Raw genomic sequence first — 23,995 nt, 5'->3', positions numbered from 1 at the left:
GTGGTGTTTTGGGGGTGGGGTGGCCCCATAGATTTGTGCTTTACTCCCAAAGACTTTTCATTTGAGCCCCAAGTGGCTATGGTCGTAAATGTGTCCGTTTTTGGGGAGAGGCGGCCCCACAAACACTTGGTCTCATATTTGGATATCAGATTCGAATTCTACACTCAAATACTTTTTATTTAAGCCCCATATTCCCATGGTCAGTAAACAAGTCCTGTTTGGGGGGGGGGGGGGGTTTGGGGAAGGGTTGGACCCCCAGAAACGTGGTCCCACTTTTGGATATCAGATTCGTATTCTACTCGCAAATACCTTTTATTTGAGCCCCATATTGCCATGGTCGGTAAACATGTCCGATTTAGGGGTGTTTTGGGTGTTGAGGTGGTCCCCCTAACACTTGGTCCGACAATTAGATGTCAGATACGTTTTCTCATCCTAAGTACCTTTCATTTGAGTCCCATATTGTCGTGATTGGCCTAAATATATGTTTGGTAAGTTTTTTTGTAGGATACTATATGAGAGCACACAAAATTTCGCTTAAATCGCATCACCCATCTCCGAGATCTGGTGTTTGTGAAAATTAGGGTAAGGGGGAGGGTCTGCCCCACTTCAGATATCAAAAAATGTAGTACCCTATTTTTACCACGGGATTATTATGCTCCATCTTTGAAAATTTCAAGAAAATCGGTCCAGCCGTTTCTGAGTCTATAGGGAACACACAAACATACAAACAAACAAAAAAAATCTACAAACACAAATTGATTTTTTTATATAAGAAGATTAAAGTCATGTCTATGAGGTTATTTCTCAAAACTTTATTTCCAAAATTTTTTTTCGTATATTTTTTTTTCTTCCCTTCTCCCCAAATTTTAAGAAATATCCATTAATTTGCAATTTTTTGCCTTAAAGTCGGCATCTCTAACATTTCCTTACGCCAAGCTGAATACGACCCCTTTCCAACCATCTTCTTTACAAAAACAATCCATTTTGTCATCCTTTCCATTACCTGTTCTTGCTCATTATATGATCATGTGACATCGTCATTATCTGCATAACAATCGCAATCCGTTCCACATGACTACGTTTTGTGAGACGGGGATGAAATTGTAAACGGATTTAATCTTTTGGGAGTTGCTCTTTCTATGACGAGAGGAGATATAAAGAGGAGGATCTGCCTAATACTGTATGGAACATTGAAAATTTTTGTCGCATAATCTTTAGGTCTTTGATCATCATGCAACGAAGGGTATTCATGGAATGTGGAGATTATGTTGACATGTTTGGATCAATAAATGGATTAGATATAACCAGCATATGATTGACATATTCAGTTTCCCTACAATGTGGATATTCGAAGGTAATTTCTCAGCCTTGTTATGACTATTAAATTTCAAAGATAAATGTTAGGAGGCCGAAATTGGAAGATGGAGATCACATCAGAATTTAAGTGTGAAAGCAAAGGAAATGGAAAAAATAATATACATAAATTAAACAAAATAAAATAAAATAAAATAAAAAAGAAAATAAAATAAAATAAACAAATAAAATAAAATAAAAAAAAAATCAATTCAATTCAATTCAATTCAACTCAATTCAATTCAATTCAATTCAATTCAATTCAATTCAATTCAATTCAATTCAATTCAATTCAATTCAATTCAATTCAATTCAATTCAATTCAATTCAATTCAATTCAATTCAATTCAATTCAATTCAATTCAATTCAATTCAATTCAATTCAATTCAATTCAATTCAATTCAATTCAATTCAATTCAATTCAATTCAATTCAATTCAATTCAATTCAATTCAATTCAATTCAATTCAATTCAATTCAATTCAATTCAATTCAATTCAATTCAATTCAATTCAATTCAATTCAATTCAATTCAATTCAATTCAATTCAATTCAATTCAATTCAATTCAATTCAATTCAATTCAATTCAATTCAATTCAATTCAATTCAATTCAATTCAATTCAATTCAATTCAATTCAATTCAATTCAATTCAATTCAATTCAATTCAATTCAATTCAATTCAATTCAATTCAATTCAATTCAATTCAATTCAATTCAATTCAATTCAATTCAATTCAATTCAATTCAATTCAATTCAATTCAATTCAATTCAATTCAATTCAATTCAATTCAATTCAATTCAATTCAATTCAATTCAATTCAATTCAATTCAATTCAATTCAATTCAATTCAATTCAATTCAATTCAATTCAATTCAATTCAATTCAATTCAATTCAATTCAATTCAATTCAATTCAATTCAATTCAATTCAATTCAATTCAATTCAATTCAATTCAATTCAATTCAATTCAATTCAATTCAATTCAATTCAATTCAATTCAATTCAATTCAATTCAATTCAATTCAATTCAATTCAATTCAATTCAATTCAATTCAATTCAATTCAATTCAATTCAATTCAATTCAATTCAATTCAATTCAATTCAATTCAATTCAATTCAATTCAATTCAATTCAATTCAATTCAATTCAATTCAATTCAATTCAATTCAATTCAATTCAATTCAATTCAATTCAATTCAATTCAATTCAATTCAATTCAATTCAATTCAATTCAATTCAATTCAATTCAATTCAATTCAATTCAATTCAATTCAATTCAATTCAATTCAATTCAATTCAATTCAATTCAATTCAATTCAATTCAATTCAATTCAATTCAATTCAATTCAATTCAATTCAATTCAATTCAATTCAATTCAATTCAATTCAATTCAATTCAATTCAATTCAATTCAATTCAATTCAATTCAATTCAATTCAATTCAATTCAATTCAATTCAATTCAATTCAATTCAATTCAATTCAATTCAATTCAATTCAATTCAATTCAATTCAATTCAATTCAATTCAATTCAATTCAATTCAATTCAATTCAATTCAATTCAATTCAATTCAATTCAATTCAATTCAATTCAATTCAATTCAATTCAATTCAATTCAATTCAATTCAATTCAATTCAATTCAATTCAATTCAATTCAATTCAATTCAATTCAATTCAATTCAATTCAATTCAATTCAATTCAATTCAATTCAATTCAATTCAATTCAATTCAATTCAATTCAATTCAATTCAATTCAATTCAATTCAATTCAATTCAATTCAATTCAATTCAATTCAATTCAATTCAATTCAATTCAATTCAATTCAATTCAATTCAATTCAATTCAATTCAATTCAATTCAATTCAATTCAATTCAATTCAATTCAATTCAATTCAATTCAATTCAATTCAATTCAATTCAATTCAATTCAATTCAATTCAATTCAATTCAATTCAATTCAATTCAATTCAATTCAATTCAATTCAATTCAATTCAATTCAATTCAATTCAATTCAATTCAATTCAATTCAATTCAATTCAATTCAATTCAATTCAATTCAATTCAATTCAATTCAATTCAATTCAATTCAATTCAATTCAATTCAATTCAATTCAATTCAATTCAATTCAATTCAATTCAATTCAATTCAATTCAATTCAATTCAATTCAATTCAATTCAATTCAATTCAATTCAATTCAATTCAATTCAATTCAATTCAATTCAATTCAATTCAATTCAATTCAATTCAATTCAATTCAATTCAATTCAATTCAATTCAATTCAATTCAATTCAATTCAATTCAATTCAATTCAATTCAATTCAATTCAATTCAATTCAATTCAATTCAATTCAATTCAATTCAATTCAATTCAATTCAATTCAATTCAATTCAATTCAATTCAATTCAATTCAATTCAATTCAATTCAATTCAATTCAATTCAATTCAATTCAATTCAATTCAATTCAATTCAATTCAATTCAATTCAATTCAATTCAATTCAATTCAATTCAATTCAATTCAATTCAATTCAATTCAATTCAATTCAATTCAATTCAATTCAATTCAATTCAATTCAATTCAATTCAATTCAATTCAATTCAATTCAATTCAATTCAATTCAATTCAATTCAATTCAATTCAATTCAATTCAATTCAATTCAATTCAATTCAATTCAATTCAATTCAATTCAATTCAATTCAATTCAATTCAATTCAATTCAATTCAATTCAATTCAATTCAATTCAATTCAATTCAATTCAATTCAATTCAATTCAATTCAATTCAATTCAATTCAATTCAATTCAATTCAATTCAATTCAATTCAATTCAATTCAATTCAATTCAATTCAATTCAATTCAATTCAATTCAATTCAATTCAATTCAATTCAATTCAATTCAATTCAATTCAATTCAATTCAATTCAATTCAATTCAATTCAATTCAATTCAATTCAATTCAATTCAATTCAATTCAATTCAATTCAATTCAATTCAATTCAATTCAATTCAATTCAATTCAATTCAATTCAATTCAATTCAATTCAATTCAATTCAATTCAATTCAATTCAATTCAATTCAATTCAATTCAATTCAATTCAATTCAATTCAATTCAATTCAATTCAATTCAATTCAATTCAATTCAATTCAATTCAATTCAATTCAATTCAATTCAATTCAATTCAATTCAATTCAATTCAATTCAATTCAATTCAATTCAATTCAATTCAATTCAATTCAATTCAATTCAATTCAATTCAATTCAATTCAATTCAATTCAATTCAATTCAATTCAATTCAATTCAATTCAATTCAATTCAATTCAATTCAATTCAATTCAATTCAATTCAATTCAATTCAATTCAATTCAATTCAATTCAATTCAATTCAATTCAATTCAATTCAATTCAATTCAATTCAATTCAATTCAATTCAATTCAATTCAATTCAATTCAATTCAATTCAATTCAATTCAATTCAATTCAATTCAATTCAATTCAATTCAATTCAATTCAATTCAATTCAATTCAATTCAATTCAATTCAATTCAATTCAATTCAATTCAATTCAATTCAATTCAATTCAATTCAATTCAATTCAATTCAATTCAATTCAATTCAATTCAATTCAATTCAATTCAATTCAATTCAATTCAATTCAATTCAATTCAATTCAATTCAATTCAATTCAATTCAATTCAATTCAATTCAATTCAATTCAATTCAATTCAATTCAATTCAATTCAATTCAATTCAATTCAATTCAATTCAATTCAATTCAATTCAATTCAATTCAATTCAATTCAATTCAATTCAATTCAATTCAATTCAATTCAATTCAATTCAATTCAATTCAATTCAATTCAATTCAATTCAATTCAATTCAATTCAATTCAATTCAATTCAATTCAATTCAATTCAATTCAATTCAATTCAATTCAATTCAATTCAATTCAATTCAATTCAATTCAATTCAATTCAATTCAATTCAATTCAATTCAATTCAATTCAATTCAATTCAATTCAATTCAATTCAATTCAATTCAATTCAATTCAATTCAATTCAATTCAATTCAATTCAATTCAATTCAATTCAATTCAATTCAATTCAATTCAATTCAATTCAATTCAATTCAATTCAATTCAATTCAATTCAATTCAATTCAATTCAATTCAATTCAATTCAATTCAATTCAATTCAATTCAATTCAATTCAATTCAATTCAATTCAATTCAATTCAATTCAATTCAATTCAATTCAATTCAATTCAATTCAATTCAATTCAATTCAATTCAATTCAATTCAATTCAATTCAATTCAATTCAATTCAATTCAATTCAATTCAATTCAATTCAATTCAATTCAATTCAATTCAATTCAATTCAATTCAATTCAATTCAATTCAATTCAATTCAATTCAATTCAATTCAATTCAATTCAATTCAATTCAATTCAATTCAATTCAATTCAATTCAATTCAATTCAATTCAATTCAATTCAATTCAATTCAATTCAATTCAATTCAATTCAATTCAATTCAATTCAATTCAATTCAATTCAATTCAATTCAATTCAATTCAATTCAATTCAATTCAATTCAATTCAATTCAATTCAATTCAATTCAATTCAATTCAATTCAATTCAATTCAATTCAATTCAATTCAATTCAATTCAATTCAATTCAATTCAATTCAATTCAATTCAATTCAATTCAATTCAATTCAATTCAATTCAATTCAATTCAATTCAATTCAATTCAATTCAATTCAATTCAATTCAATTCAATTCAATTCAATTCAATTCAATTCAATTCAATTCAATTCAATTCAATTCAATTCAATTCAATTCAATTCAATTCAATTCAATTCAATTCAATTCAATTCAATTCAATTCAATTCAATTCAATTCAATTCAATTCAATTCAATTCAATTCAATTCAATTCAATTCAATTCAATTCAATTCAATTCAATTCAATTCAATTCAATTCAATTCAATTCAATTCAATTCAATTCAATTCAATTCAATTCAATTCAATTCAATTCAATTCAATTCAATTCAATTCAATTCAATTCAATTCAATTCAATTCAATTCAATTCAATTCAATTCAATTCAATTCAATTCAATTCAATTCAATTCAATTCAATTCAATTCAATTCAATTCAATTCAATTCAATTCAATTCAATTCAATTCAATTCAATTCAATTCAATTCAATTCAATTCAATTCAATTCAATTCAATTCAATTCAATTCAATTCAATTCAATTCAATTCAATTCAATTCAATTCAATTCAATTCAATTCAATTCAATTCAATTCAATTCAATTCAATTCAATTCAATTCAATTCAATTCAATTCAATTCAATTCAATTCAATTCAATTCAATTCAATTCAATTCAATTCAATTCAATTCAATTCAATTCAATTCAATTCAATTCAATTCAATTCAATTCAATTCAATTCAATTCAATTCAATTCAATTCAATTCAATTCAATTCAATTCAATTCAATTCAATTCAATTCAATTCAATTCAATTCAATTCAATTCAATTCAATTCAATTCAATTCAATTCAATTCAATTCAATTCAATTCAATTCAATTCAATTCAATTCAATTCAATTCAATTCAATTCAATTCAATTCAATTCAATTCAATTCAATTCAATTCAATTCAATTCAATTCAATTCAATTCAATTCAATTCAATTCAATTCAATTCAATTCAATTCAATTCAATTCAATTCAATTCAATTCAATTCAATTCAATTCAATTCAATTCAATTCAATTCAATTCAATTCAATTCAATTCAATTCAATTCAATTCAATTCAATTCAATTCAATTCAATTCAATTCAATTCAATTCAATTCAATTCAATTCAATTCAATTCAATTCAATTCAATTCAATTCAATTCAATTCAATTCAATTCAATTCAATTCAATTCAATTCAATTCAATTCAATTCAATTCAATTCAATTCAATTCAATTCAATTCAATTCAATTCAATTCAATTCAATTCAATTCAATTCAATTCAATTCAATTCAATTCAATTCAATTCAATTCAATTCAATTCAATTCAATTCAATTCAATTCAATTCAATTCAATTCAATTCAATTCAATTCAATTCAATTCAATTCAATTCAATTCAATTCAATTCAATTCAATTCAATTCAATTCAATTCAATTCAATTCAATTCAATTCAATTCAATTCAATTCAATTCAATTCAATTCAATTCAATTCAATTCAATTCAATTCAATACCCACCACCATTATATGTGGGTATACTAATGTAGTCATTCAGTTTGTAATAACTCGGAAAGTTCGTCTAAAACTCCATAAAGAATGCATTTTCTTTATCGTCTAGACGTTCTGAATTGATTTAGCCATGTCCGTTCATCAGTCCACCCGTCCGTCTGTCGAACGATAGCGTTCGAACGCGTATAGCTAGCCGCTTGACAATTTGCACAGATACTTAATATTGATGTAGGTCGTTGGGTATTGCAAATGGGATACAGCGGATCAGATTTGGATATAGCACCCATATACACCGATTTGATTTCTTGAGCCCCTATAAGCCGCAATTTTTGACCGATTTGGTAGAAATTTTCCATGCAGTGTTTTGGATTGATTTCAACTGTGCTGAGTACGGTCCAAATCGGTCAATAACATGATATTGCTCCCATATAAAACGATTTTCTGATTTGACTTCTTGAGCCCTTATAAGCCGAAATTTTGGTCTGATTTTTCTTAAATTGTGTGTGTAGTGTTCCGTTGCGACTTTCAACAACTGCGACAGGTACGGTTCAAATCCGTCTATAACCTGATATAGCTCCCATATAAGCCATATAGACCTATCTCTCGATTTAAGGTCTTGCGCCCATCAATGACACATTTATTGTCCGATTTTGCCAAAATTTGGGGCAGTTTATTGTTTTAGGCTCTTGGACATTCTTCCTAAATTTGGCCCAGGTCGGTCCAGACTTGAATATAGCTGCCATATTGACCGACCTCTCGATTTAAGCTCTTGTGCCCATAAAATTTAGGACAGTGAGTTGTGTTAGGCCCTTCGACATCCTTCTTCAATTTGACCCAGATCGGTCCAGATTTAGATATAGCTGCCATATAGACCGATCTCTCGATTTAAGGTCTTGCGACCATAAAAGGCGCATTTATGATCGATTTCGCCGAAATTTGGGACAGTGAGTTGTGTAAGGCCCTGCAAATGTTGGCCTAGCTGCCATAGAGACCGATATCTCGATTTAGGGTTTTGAGCCCACAAAATGACGCATTTATTTTCCGATTTCACCGAAATTTGTGATAGTGAGTTGTGTTAGGCTCTTCGACATCCCTCTTCAATTTGGCCCAGATCGGTCCAAATTTCGATACAGCTGCCATATAGACCGATCTCTCCATACAAAGTCTTTGGACCATAAAAGGCACCTTTATAATCTGATTTCGCTAAAATTTGAGACAGTGACCTAAATTAGGCTTTTCGACATCCGTGTCGTATATGGTTTAGATCGGTCTATTTTTATACCCACCACAAGGATGGGGGGTATACTTATTTTGTCTTTCCGTTTGTAACACATCGAAATATAGATCTGAGATCTAACAAAGTATATATGTTCTTGATCGTCTTGAAATTCGATTAGTTTTGAAGCCGATTAAGCCATGTCTGTCCGTCCGTCATTCTGTCAGTTGAAAGCACGCTAACTTTCGAAAGAGTTAAATTAGGTGCTTTTTTCTCAAATACTTCTTATTAATGTTGATTGGTTTGTTAATTGGTTTATGTTTTGGTATATCTGTAATATAAACCGATCTCGGATTTTGATTTCTTGAGCCTCTGGAGGGCGCAATTATCCGATTTGGCTGAAATTTTGCGTTGATTTGATTTTGATTTGTCTTCCAATAATTATGCTGAGTATGGTATAAATCGGTTTACAACCTGATATAGCTTCCATATAAATCAATATTCTGATTTGATTTCTTGTGCCTCTAGAGGGAGAAATTCTTATATGATTTGGCTGAAATTTTCTAAAATGACTTCTTCTTGACCTTCAATATACGTGCCCCCAAAACTGGTCTGAACCGGTCCATAATCTGATATGCAAATTTGCCCATGAAACTTTTCACATATCACTGAGTGCTGTCCGATTCAAGTTAATGCTTAATGATAGGGGGTTCCTTTCATAGCCGAGTCCGAACGGCGTGCCGCAGAGCGACACTTTTTGGAGAAAAGTTTTTACATGGCAAAGTACCTCACAAATTTCGGCAGACAAGATTCGGACCCAGGCGTTCGGCGTCAACGGTGGCCTCATTTCTTATTCGATTTTGCTGAAATTTTGCTAAATGACTTTCACTATGGTCACTAACATCCAAACGAAGTATGGCCCAAATCGGTCCATAACCTGATTTAGCTTTAATGGGATGGAAAATTGTATCCGTTATCCCTATAAAGAGATACCGGACAAAGAACTTGACAAATGCGGAAAGATTCGACACGGCCGAACTTAGCACGATTTTACTTTTATTTTCTTAATTTGTTTATGTTTTGTTGTTTTTTTTTAATTTTTTTGTTAAGTTGTTATTTTTTTAATTTGTTTGTTTCTTAGTGTTCTTTATTTTTTTAAATTAATTTGTTCACTTTTTATAATTCCTAATTGTGTTTACTTATCAATTACTTTAATGACAGCTTTGGTGATACTGTTGATGCCATAAAACTATTCCGTTGTAGCAGAAATGTGACCTGCTGCTAAATATTCTTATAATAAGCAGACCATATTTATCAGTGATCACAATCACGTAGCCACCAGTTTAACCTGCAAAAGAAAAACAAGATTCGATTCAGTGGAGAATTTTAATTTGTTTGTTGTTCTGAATGAATAAAAAAATTAAGAAATTATGGATTCTAATGACAAAATAACCAACGACTTAAGATTTAGGGGAAATTAGTAAAAGTTGTTAAGCTTCCCTTCACTTGTGTCCATAATATAAAAAAATTTGCTAGTCTACATTTGAAAGGGTGGATCAATTTATTATTTTTTTTTTTCAACTTTCGAATACATTATTTATATAAAACTGCACTTTTTAAAGAGTGAGATTTTTTTGTATTAAAATAATTGATTACACATCTTAACTTGTAATATCTTCTTCTTATCTGATTTTTGATTGTAGACCACATAATCGATTAGATTCTTTGGCTAATCAACAAACGATCTCCAATACGGCTATCATCTTTTATTGTGACAACCATCATATCTACAACATTCGAAAGTAACATTGAGAAGGACACATCACCTGCCGTTTTCCGCATACCCATTCCAATGTCACATTGGTAATGGTAATCATAAAGACATCATAAAGATAGGAAAACCACCCTCCTTCACACCATCATCATATATGGAAGTGCAACAAATGCATAAAAAAATTCCAAAGACAAGCAGTCGGAAGACATTAACCAAGATCACAACAAAATTTCATTTCATCAAACTTGGTGGAAGTGAAGGCATTTTATGACTAACGGTCATTGACTTAAACATGAACTAAATACCGCACCTAGCAGGCCGGCCTCACAGATCGCAACAAAAGAAAGCAACAATTTCTCATATGGAAAGCCTAAGGCATAAAAAAGAGAATTTCAAACCATCATCAACATCATTCAAGCCCTGTGAAAGCCGTCTAATTGCTTCCTCTGTGTGTGCAAGACCACAAAAAACGTAACGATTGAGTAAAAACTGACAAAGAAATAAATCCAAGTCATAAGTCATGCTTAAGTGCCAGCCAGCCCAGAAAAAAGTCTGGGAACCCATTGAAAATATATTTAAAGGCAGAAAACAAAATTTGAAAGTAAGGCACTTGTTGGTAGTAGCAGGGTTAAAAAATCATAATTTCCTCTATTTTTTTTATCAATTTTTTGAGTTGATAAAAAAAGGAAAAACTAACCAAAAAATTTACATTTTTAATGAATTGACATAAATTTGTTAAGGGTAGTTTTCATTTAGCTGCTGCTGCTTCTGCTACTGTCCCTGGTTACACTTCAACATAAGCATCTAATGTTTGTTCATTCACAAGACAAGAAATTTGTGAAAACCTAAAATGAAGGTGTTCATTGAGGGGCATATTTGAAATACTTTGCAAGATATCACTTTTTCATTCTTGCATACTTCTACAACATAATTGGAGTTTACACTCAAAAAAAAAAATTTTTTTTTTCAACATTAAGAATAATAGGTTTATGTCTGCCATCAGACTATTTTAGACGTTTTCGTCCATAGTGACATCTCAGCAACAGAAGAAGGACGATGCCTTCTAGTCCCTGCCGTTGAACCATCCAGATTGCATTAAAAAGCTTAACAACTTTCAAATGTTCACATCCGCTAAACCAGACAAGTTCTCAAAGAAATGATATCGAAAGTGAAATTTCTTCCGACAGCCATTGCGGCACACCCACACAGCAGATACTCTATAGTTTCTTCTTCCCCAATATCCTCAAAAGTATTTACTTGCAACCTTCCATGTGACGGACACAATGACTGAGACGTCTGTTCTAGCCAGCGACAGCAAAGTGGTAGACCACTTCAAGTCTATATGCAAATAGGCCCATGACATTCCATCAAGGAACAGGGACCAACTTCTCACAAATCAATGAGTGCCGTTTGATTCAAGTTTAAGCTCAATGCTAAGGGGTCTCCTTCTTATAGCCGAGTCTGAGAAACATGCCGCAGTGCGACACTTCTTAAGGGAGAAGTTTTTACAAGACAAAGTACGTCACATACGTCGCCAGCATTAGGAGGGCATAACCACTGCTGAACAATTTTTCGTATGTTTTTGCCAGGATTCGAACCCGCAGTACGCCTGTACAGCGTCAAAGTCGGACACGCTAACATCTGCGCTACGGTGACCTCCTTCAAGTCTAGATTAGGCCACATAATTTAAGAATGTTCGCAACTAGATATGCCGCTCAACTGGAAACAGACTACCTATTACGAGCTACAGTATAATCTTGCGGAGCGAAATAAACTAACGCCCGCTCCACTCAACGGTTCAAACAAGAATCCTCTTCTATTATTAAATGGTGAAAAGATTTCCTATAAAAAATTTGAAACAATTTTCTACACATATAAAATTTTGACAAAATCTAATATATAACAAGTAAAAGTGTGCTACGTTCGGCCGGGCCGAATCTTGAGAACCCATCACCATGGGTTCTGCTAAAAATGTATACAAAATAAATTTAATTGATGGGCATTATTTCATTCTATATACCAAACATCTGTCAAACCAGCAAAAATTAAAGCTTTTAGAACCGAACAAGGATGATCAAGAGACCAGTTTACATGGGAGCTATTTCAGGTTATAGACTAATTTTAGCCGTACTTGGCACATTTGTTGGAACTCGTAACGGAACACTACATGCAAATTTTCAGTCAAATCGGAAAAAAATTGCGGCTTCCAGGGGCTCAAGTAAAATCTGGAAATCGGTTTATATGGGATCTATATCTAAATCTGAACCGATATGGCCCATTTGTAATCCCCAACGATCTACATCGATATTAAGTATCTGTGGAAAATTGCAAGCCATAGCTTTACGCGTTCACCTCTATCGTGATTTCGACAGACGGACGTACGGTCGAACTGACGGACATGGCTAGATCGAATCAGAACGACAAGACGATCAAGAATATATGTACTTCATGGGGTCTTATACGAATACTTCGAGGTGTTACAAACGCAATGACTAGATTACTATGTCCCCGTCCTATGGTTGTGGGTATATAAACAAGTAAAAGGGTGCTAAGTTCGGTTGGGCCCAATCTTGGGAACCCACCACCGCGGATTCTGTTAAAATATGGGAGCTATATCTGATCATACACTGATTTGGACCGTACTTGGCACAGTTGTTGAAAGTCATAACATAACACTATATGCAAAATTTCAGCCAAATCGGATAAAAATTTCGTCTTGTAATGGCTCAAGAAGTCAAATCGGGATATCGCTTTATACTGGAGCTACATCATGTTCTCGACCGATTTTTTACCGTGCTTGACACAGTTGTTGGAAGTAATGGCAGATCATTATGCGCAAAATTTCAGCCAAATCGGACAAAAACTCGAGGGGCTTAAGAAGTCAAATCGGGCGATCGGTTTGTATGGGAGTTGCACAAAATAACTGCCCTTCCCCTTCCCCTTACCCTTGGTGCGATTTAAACGAAATTTTGTGTACTCTCTTACAAAATCCTAAAAACATACATTTGGTATCCAAAGTTCGTATGGGGTACCTAGAGGTGCCGCCTCACCCCAAAAACCTACTAAATATATATATACAGACCAATCACGACAATATGTATATATCTGATATCTGATATATCTGATAACCAATTGGCGGAGTGTTTGGGGGACCAGCCCAAACCCCAAAACACTGCTAAATAGGAAATATATTTATATCGACCATGTCAATGGCATGACACTCATATAAAAGGTATTTGGGAGTAGAATACGAATCTATTTTTCGAATTTCTGCGGATTCAACCCATTCCTAAAATACCCCCAACAGGACTTAGTTCCTGACCATGGCACTATGGGGCTCAATTAAAAGGTATTTGAGTGTACAATACGAATCTGATATGGAAATGTGGGACCAATTATTTGGGGGGCCGCCTCTCACCGAAAACACCCCCAAAGAGGAAAAATTTACGACCATAGGGTCGTTAACAAGGAATCTGATATCAATTTTCGGAAGAATTGTCTATCGGGCCACCCCACCCCCATAACACCACTCAAATAGGACGTATTTGCTGACCTTTGCAATACGGTTCTCAAAAAAGAGGAATTTTAGAGTCGAACACGAATCTGATATATATTTTCACGGTCAATAGACCGCATTTGCTTACCAAAATATTTTGGGACTTCAATGCAGTGGTGCACGATATTGATAGCTTTTAGGGCCCATACCCCAAACCGTACATATTTGCTGAGTTTTGCAATAAGGGGTTTAAATGAAAGGTATTTGAGATTAAAAACTGAATTTGATATACAATTTCGAGGCAAATGACATATGGGGTTCAGGGCTCAGTGTTTGAGGGATCATCCCACTCCCTAAAACACCTCTAAATCGGGCATATTTACCGACCATGTCAATGTGAGGCCCAAATGAAAGGTATTGGGGAGTAGAGCACGAAATTGACACCCACAGGACCAATTTTCTGAGGATCTACCCCTTTCCCAAAATACACCACAAATAGCAATTATTTACTGACCAGAGCAATATGGGGCTCTAATATAGGTATTTGAGAGTAGAATACGAATCTGATATCCAATTGTGGGACCATACATTTGAGGTACCGCCCCTTCTCGAAACACCTTGCAAAGGGTAAAAATTTACCGACCATGGTAATATGTGGTTCAAATGAAAGGTATTTGAGATTAAAAACGAATTTGATAACCAATTTTGGGGCCATGTGTTTGGGGGACGCCTTATCCCATAAACTCTCCTTAAACCAATGTTTATAGAAAAATTTCTCAAAACTTTTTGATGTTGAATTCTTTATCATATTTTTATATCCTCCACCATAGGATAGGATACTAATTTCGTCATTCTGTTTGTAACTACTCGAAATATTAATCTGAAACCCCCTTAAGTATATATATTCTTGATTGTCGTGACATTTTATGTCGATCTAGCCATGTACGTCCGTCCGTCTGTCTGTCGAAAGCACGCTAACTTTCGAAGGAGTAAAGCTAGCCGCTTGAAATTATGCACAAATACTTCTTATTAGTGTAGGTCGGTTGGGATTATAAATGGGCCATATCGGTCCATGTTTTGATATAGCTGCCATATAAACCGATCTTGGGTCTTGACTTCTTGAGCCTCTAGAGGGCGCAATTCTTATCCGATTGGAATGAAATTTTGCACAATGTGTTTTCTTATGATATCCAATAATTGTGCCAAGTATGGTTCAAATCGGTTTATAACCTGATATAGCAGCCATATAAACCGATCTTCGGTCTTGACTTCTTGAGCCTCTAGAGTGCGCAATTCTTATCCGATTGGAATGGAGACCGATATGCCGATTAAGGTTCTGAAACCCATTAAAGCTTAATTTATTACTAATTATAATATATCAAATTCAGTTCAGAGCTAGACTTAGCTCCCAATTTCCACTTGCAGGGTAGTGGAAGGGTATTTAATTGTCCGCACCACTCGATTTTGACTTTTCTTAATTCTTCATTTATTTTTATACCCACCACCATAGGATGGGTGTATGCTAATCTAGGCATTCCGTTTGTAACACCTCAAAATATTCGTCGAAGACCCCATAAGGTATATATATTTTTAATCGTCTCGACGTTCTGAGTCGATGTAGCCACAGCCGTCAGTCTGTCGAAATCACGATAGACGTCGAACGCGTAAAGCTAATCGCTTGAAATTTTGTACAGATACTTAGTATTGATGTAGTTTTTTCGGGATTGCAAAGGGCCATATCGGTTCAGATAAAGATATAGTTCCCATAGTAACCAATCTCCCAATTTGACTTCTCGAGCCCCTGGAAGCCGCAATATCTGTCCGATTTAGCTGAAAGATTGCAAGTAGTGTTCCGTTATTACTTCCAACAAATGTGCGAAGTACGCTCTGAATCTGTCTATAACCTGATATAGCTCTCATATAAAGCGATCTCCCGATTTGACTTCTTGAGCACTTTCAAGCCACAATTTTTATCCCATTTGGATAAAATTTTGCATGTCGTGTTCCGTTATGACTTCCAACAACTGTGCCAAGTTTGGTCAAAATCTGTCTATAACCTGGCATAACTCCCATAACTCATGATTTCCTTGTTCGATTCCTAGAAGCTTTAATTTTTGCTGGTTTGACATATGTTTGGTATGTAGAACAAAATTATGCCCTTCAACTAAATTTAGTTTGTATAAATTTTTGTCAGAATCCATAATGGTGGGTTCCCAAAATTAGGCCCGGCCGAACTTAGCACGCTTTTCTTTGTTGATATTGATTTTAAAACGAACTTAGTTTTTTCTCGAGTGTAGTACTATTACCATATAAGTACCCCATTTCTAGTTTATTGCAAGCACAATTACAACATTATCCCCATACTCATCAGCCTGCACCCTACCAACACTGACTGACAACATTTTTGGGCCTCTCTTAGCATTGCTCTTCCGCCCAGGGCTTTGTGTGTGTGTGTGTGGGAAAATGCATTGAAATCGAACTCAAAACTGACACGAAAATTATGACAAATGTTTCACGTCACTGCCGTTGACTTCTCTAATAATTACCTGTCATTATGGTTGATGTACAATTTCTCTTCTTGTTGCTTTTGCCATTAGACGCGTCTTAAGTTCCACCCAGCGTTGGGTTTTTTTTTTTGTATTCTTTAAGGAACACACATACATTTTTGCTTGTGGCACATTTAGGTTTTATGTATTTGTCGCTACGAATTTTCCCTTCAATTCTTTGTTGGTGAGAGTCTTCCATACGCTTTTGTAATTTCTCACTAAACGCTGTTGGATAGTCAGCCCAAGCAAAGCCAGTAGATGACCCCTGTTGTTGCTGCTCACCCAAGGAGGTCTTCCTCCCGGCGTTTATTTTGCTTTCTAAGATTTCCCATGATGAGGTCTTTAATGGATTTCGATTTTGCTATGAACCAGACATAGGACAACAGAGAGAGTGAGTGCTTTGTACAAAAACTCCACATACTTTTTATATCCGTTAGATTTCCCTTTTCAGGATTTACATTTTAGGGTTTTTGTGTGTGCGAGTGTCCCTGGAAAGGATTCAAAATTGTTTCCGTCTGCTTAGGGAAAGTAACAAGTGCTTGTTTTGTCATGAAAATCGAGGCCACCCTGAGGGAGATAATAATTAACTTCCTTACGGGGGCACAGTTTGTGGTCTTAAATCTTAAAGCATTTCAAGCATCTGCTAATGAAGTTCTTCTCATAATAAAGTGAAGCACTAATCTTGGGAAAAAACGTCCTTAAGTCGCAGCAGTATTGAGAGACTTTAGGAAAAATATCGAGAAAATATAGACATTAAGGAAAGGTAGCACAAAAATATTGAGGTTTCCAAAATTCAAAATTAATAGAAATTTTCAAAAAAAAAGTTAAATTTTGTAGAAAATTATTCAAAACTCCTGCATCTGTTGAAAATATCCCAAATATTAAAAAGAGACATTGACAATTTCCATAAATTCCAAATTGAAAAAAAAAACTTCCCAAAATTCGAAGATTGTTAAAAGTACAACATAAATAATTCTGAAATTTTTTGAGCATTTTAGATTTTCGTAAACCATTTTGGTGTCTGGTAGAATTTCATTGTTTGGTTGATTTATTTATCGACATTACTAGTACAACAAGATGAAATATCTGAAATAATTGATTTTGCTAAAATTAAAAGTGAACACAAAGTAAATGCAAACAATACAAAATTTTATAAAATAAATGTTGTAAGAGTTAACAGTATATAGGTAAAATATGAAAATCGATTTTATATATCATGCAAACAATTTAACAAGTAAAAGGTTGCTAAGTTTGGCCGGGCCGAATCTTACATACCCTCCACCATGGATCGCATTTGCCGAGTTATTCTCCCGGCATCTCCTCTTAGGCAAAAAAGGATATAAGAAAAGATTTGCTCTGCTATTATTATATTATTATATGTTGGAGACCTGTGTAAAATGTCAGCCAATTCGAATAAGAATTGCGCCCTTTGGGGGCTCAAGAAGTAAAATAGAGAGATCGATTTATATTGGAGCTGTATCGGGCTATAGACCGATTTAGATCGTAATAAACACGTATGTTGATGGTCACGAGAGGATCCGTAGTACATAATTTCAGGCAAATCGGATAATAATTGCGACCTCTAGAGGCTCAAGAAGTCAAGATCCAAGATCGGTTTATATGGCAGCTATATCAGGTTATGTACCGATTTGAATCATACTTGGCACAGTGGTTGAATATCATAACAAAGCACGTCGTGCAAAATTTCATTCCAATCGGATAAGAACTGCGTACTCTAGAGGCTCAATAAGTCAAGACCCAAGATCGGTTTATATGGCAGCTATATCAGGTTATGAACCGATTTGAACTATACTTGGCGCAGTTGTTGGATATCATAACAAAACACGTCGTGCAAAATTTCATTCCAATCGGATAAGAATTGCGCACTCTAGAGGCTCAAGAAGTCAAGACCCCAGATCGGTTTATATGACAGCTATATCAAAACAAGGACCGATATGGCCCATTTACAATACCAACCGACCTACGCTAATAAGAAGTATTTGTGCAAAATTTCAAACGGCTAGCTTTACTCTTCCGGAAGTTAGCGTGCTTTCGACAGACAGACGGACGGACATGGCTAGATCGACATAAAATGTCGCGACGATCAAGAATATATATACTTTATGGGGTCTCAGACGAATATTTCAAGTAGTTACAAACAGAATGACGAAATTAGTATACCCCCCATCTTATGGTGGAGGGTATAAAAATGTTCAGTTTTAAAGGCGGACGTATTGTTTAACAGTTGATTATTATTGCGGAGCGAGCGGAGCGTGGTGTACTTATATAGAATGGTCGTTCTGAAGAAAGTCTTCAAATCTGGGTAAAATTAGTTGTTTTCCTCTAGTGGATCTTGCAAACTGTAAGCGTTTGTACAGATAGGGAGGTACTTGTGTATAGACTAATTTGTGCAGTAGCGACAGACATTTAATTTTAAGATATTTGTCAAATTGGACATTGAAGATTTGTATGAAAACTCCGAAATTCGTTCTCTTTTTCCCTTGTTGAATACATAAAGTTACGAGTTGCGATTAAACACGTTTAAGCAAGCAGCAAACGAATATTATTATTCGTTTCCATACCATAGACATCTTAACATACCGTAAATTTTGCCGCAAGCATCGTTTTCGATATCTGCCAAGGTCAAATACTAAGGAGTGATCTTGGGTAGGAGCCGTATGCTCGAAAAGGGACCTGAATCCGTGGATAGTCCACTGGCTCTACAGAAGCGTGATTAGACCAATACATACTTAGCAGTTTGGTGGACTGGTATGGAGATAAAGTTCAACGTTCGGACCATACAAAAAGTTCAGAGAACATGTTGTCTTGGCATAGGCGGAGACTATTCTAGATATCCGACCCATTGGCAAACAGATCAAATGTGAGACAGCCACTGCGGCTATGAGACTTAAGGGCAATAAGAGCCAGGTCTGTATGGTCATGAGCAGTCTTGGTGTGTAAGAAGGAGATTGACGTCTTCTCTGAGGATGGCACAATCCACATAGTTTGGTTGCCGGGCCATAACGGTGTAAGAGGAAATGGGAGGGCAGACGATTTGGCAGTGAAGGCCACAGAACTGCCGTCCGTAAACTTGGTTAATCTGAAATTCTTTCGGGTCAACACAGTCCGATTTAAGGGTGTGGGCGATAAACGCGCATGTAACACTGTAGAACAGCGAAATAGTCGGTAGGACGGCGATGTCAAATCTGGAGATCGGTTTGTATGAAAGCTATATTATGTTATATACCGATTTTGACCGTACGTGGCACACCTGTTGGAAATCATAACATAACACTACATGCTCAACTTCAGCCAAATCGGACAAAAATTTCGGCTTGTAAGGGCTTAAGAAATCAAATCGGCAGATCAGTTTAAGTGGGAGGTATATCAGGTTTTAGACCGATTTCAACAGTACTTGGCACTCCGTAGCGTACGAGGAGGCCACCGTAGCGCAGAGGTTAGCATGTTCATCTATGAAGCTGAACGTCTGGGTTTGAATCCTGACGAGGGCATCAGAAAAAATTTTCAGCAGTGGTTTTCCTCTCCTAATGCTGGCAACATTTGTGAGGTACTATGCCATGTAAAATTTATCTCCAAAGGGGTGTCGCACTGCGGCACGCCGCTCGGACTCGGCTATAAAGAGGAGGCCCTTTATCATTGAGGTAAACCAGAGTCGGACTGCACTCATTGATACGTGAGAAGTTTGCCCCTGTTCCTTAGTGAAATGGTCATGGGCAAAATATGCTACTTGGTCGAATGCGTAAAGCTAGCCGCTAGAAATTTTGTATAGATACCTTATATTGATGTAGGTCATTAGAGATTGCAAATGAGCCACATCGCTTAAGATTTAGATATATAGCTCTCATATAAACCGATCTCCCGAGTTGACTTCTTGCTCCCCTGGAAGCCGCAATTCCGACATGGCTGAAATTTATCATGTAATATTCTGTTATGACTTCTATAACCTGATATAGCTTCCATATAAACCGATCTCCCAAATTGACTTCTTGAGTTCCTAGAAGCCGCAATTTTGTCCGATTTGGCCGGAATTTTGCATGTAGTGTTCTGTTACAATTGCAACAACTGTGTCAATTACGGTCCAATTCAGTCTGATAGTGCTCCCATGTAAACCGGTCTCTCGATCACCCTTGTTCGGTTCCTAGAGGAATAAATTTTTTCTGGTTTGACGAAGTTTGGTATGTAGAATAAAAGTATGCCTCTCAACTAAATATATTTTATATAAATTTTTAGCAGAATCCATGGTGGTGGGTTCCCAAGATTTGGCCCGGCCGAACTTAGCACGCTTTTAATTTTTATACCCTCCACCATAAGATGGGGGGTATACTAATTTCGTCATTCTGTTTGTAACTACTCGAAATATTCGTTTGAGACCCCATAAAGCATATATATTCTTGATCGTCGTGACATTTTATGTCGATCTAGCCATGTCCGTCCGTCTGTCCGTCCGTCCGTCCGTCCGTCCGTCTGTCCGTCCGTCCGTCCGTCCGTCTGTCTGTCGAAAGCACGCTAACTTCCGAAGGAGTAAAGCTAGCCGCTTGAAATTTTGCACAAATACTTCTTATTAGTGTAGGTCGGTTGGTATTGTAAATGGGCCATATCGGTCCAAGTTTTGATATAGCTGCCATATAAACCGATCTTGGGTCTTGATTTCTTGAGCCTGTAGAGTGCGCAATTCTTATCCGATTGAAATGAAATTTTGCATGACGTGTTTTGCTATAATATCCAACAACTGTGCCAAGTATGGTTGAAATCGGTCCATAACCTGATATAGCTGCCATATAAACCGATCTTGGGTCTTGACTTCTTGAGCCTCTAGAGTGCGCAATTCTTATCCGATTGGAATGAAATTTTGCACGACGTGTTTTGTTATTATATCCAACAACTGTGCCAAGTATGGTTCAAATCGGTCAATAACCTGATATAGCTGCCATATAAACCGATCTTGGGTCTTGACTTCTTGAGCCTCTAGAGTGCGCAATTCTTATCCGATCAGAATGAAATTTTGCACGACGTGTTTTGTTGTGATATCCAACAACAGTGCCAAGTATGGTTCAAATCGGTTCATAACCTGATATAGCTACCATATAAACCGATCTTGGGTCTTGACTTCTTGACCCTCTAGAGGGCGCAATTCTCATCCGATTGGAATGGAATTTCGCACGACGTGTTTTGTTATGATACCCAACAACTGTGCCAAGTATGGTTCAAATCGGTCCATAACCTGATATAGCTACCATATAAACCGATCTTGGGTCTTGACTTCTTGACCCTCTAGAGGGCACGATTCTTATCCGATTGGAAAGAATTTTTGGCACCAAGTATTTCGTTATGATATCCAACAACTGTGCCAAGTATGGTTCAAATCGGTTCATAACCTGATATAGCTGTCATATAAACAAATCTGGGGATTTGATTTTTTGAGCTTCTAGAGGGCGCAATTCCTATCCGATTTGGCTGAAATTTTGCATGACGTATTTTATTTTTACTTTCAACAACTGTGTCAAATAAGGTTCAAATCGGTTCATAACCTGATATAGCTGCCATATAAACCGATCTGGGATCTTGACTTCTTGACCCCTAGAGGTCGCAATTATTATCCGATATGCCTGAAATTTTGTACGATGGATCCTCTCATCACCATCAACAAACGTGTTTATTATGGTCTGAAACGGTCTATAGCCCGATACAGATCCCATATAAATCGTTCTCTCTATTTTACTTCATGAGCCCCAATGGGCGCAATTCTTATACGAATTGGCTGAAATTTTACACAGGTCTCCAACATATAATTTAATTGTGGTCCGAACCGGACCATATCTTGATATCGTTTTAATAGCAGAGCAACTCTTTTCTTATATCCTTTTTTGCCTAAGAAGAGATGCCGGGAAAAGAACTCGACAAATGCGATCCATGGTGGAGGGTATATAAGATTCGGCCCGGCCGAACTTAGCACGCTCTTACTTGTTTACATTAAAGCGTTGTTGTTGTAGCCACATTTTCATGTGGAGGTGGCGATCCTTGTCAATCACCTGTGTAAGCAAGTTCATTCCGCTCCAAAGGACCGATCACTGCGGGAAGAAGGTGGCCACTGGTCATATCGATCATCATAGGCACTCAGTATTTGCGCAAGAGCCGGTGCCGCCCGGCATCTCACTGAGACTCTTCGCTCGATACCACATTTCAGTTAAGTTTGGATCAAAGTTGAATTCAATTTTTAAAATACTTTATTTCAGCCCGATATTCTCATGATATCTGATTTAGGGGTGTTTTCGGGGGTGAGATGGCCCTGAAAAAATATCAGCATCGTGCTCTCCTTTCAATTACTATTTATTTAAATCCCATATTGCCACTGGTTTTGGGAAGTTTACACTATGAGGCGTCCCCCTAACACATGGCCATACAATAGGTTATCAAATTCGTTTTCTAAACGCATGGTCGAAAAATGTTTACCCTTTGGAGTGTGCTTTGGGGAAGGGGTGATGCCCTACATACATGGTCCTACATATGGGCCCCTAATTTTGATATCAGATACGTAGTCTACTCCCAAATACTTTTAATTTGAGCCCCATGACCGCCTTGGGGGGTGTTTTGGGGGATAGGCGGCCACTCAGTGAGTTGGCCTTGAAAATATATATCGGATTCGTGTTCTACTTTAAAAACCCTCTAATTTTAGCCTCATATTGCAATAGCCAGAAAATACTTACTATTTCGGTGGTGTTGTGGGGGTGGGGTGGCCCCATAGACACTTTTTCCCAATATTGATTTTAGATTCGTGCTTTACATCCAAAGACCTTTCATTTGAGCCCCATATTGCTATGGTCGTAAATTTGTCCCCTTTGGGGGATGTTATTGGGGGGAGACGGCCCCCCAAATACTTGGTCCCATATTTGGATATCAGATTCAAATTCTACACCCAAATACCTTTTATTTAAGGCCCATAATCCCGTGGTCAGTAAATAAGTCCTGTTTGGGGGGTGTTTTGGAGAAGGGGTGGACTCCCAGAAACGTGGTCCTACATTTGGATATTAGATTCGTATTCTACTCGCAAATACCTTTTATTTGAGCCCCATATTGCCATGGTCGGTAAATATGTCCGATTTAGGGGTGTTTTGGGTGTTGGGATGGTCCCCCTAACACTTGGTCCGACAATTAGATATCAGATACGTTTTCTTATCCTAAATATTTTTCATTTGAGTCCCATATTGTCGTGATTGGTCTATATATATGTTTGGTAGATTTAAGGGTGGTAGGTACCCCATCCGAAATTTGTATACCAAATTTTTACTTTTAGGGTACCACATGAGAGCACATAAAA

Source organism: Stomoxys calcitrans, chromosome 1, assembly GCF_963082655.1.
Source record: "Stomoxys calcitrans chromosome 1, idStoCalc2.1, whole genome shotgun sequence".
NCBI classification, from domain to species: domain Eukaryota; kingdom Metazoa; phylum Arthropoda; class Insecta; order Diptera; family Muscidae; genus Stomoxys; species Stomoxys calcitrans.
The sequence above is the reverse complement of the archived record's forward strand: the minus strand, read 5'-3'. Positions refer to the sequence as shown.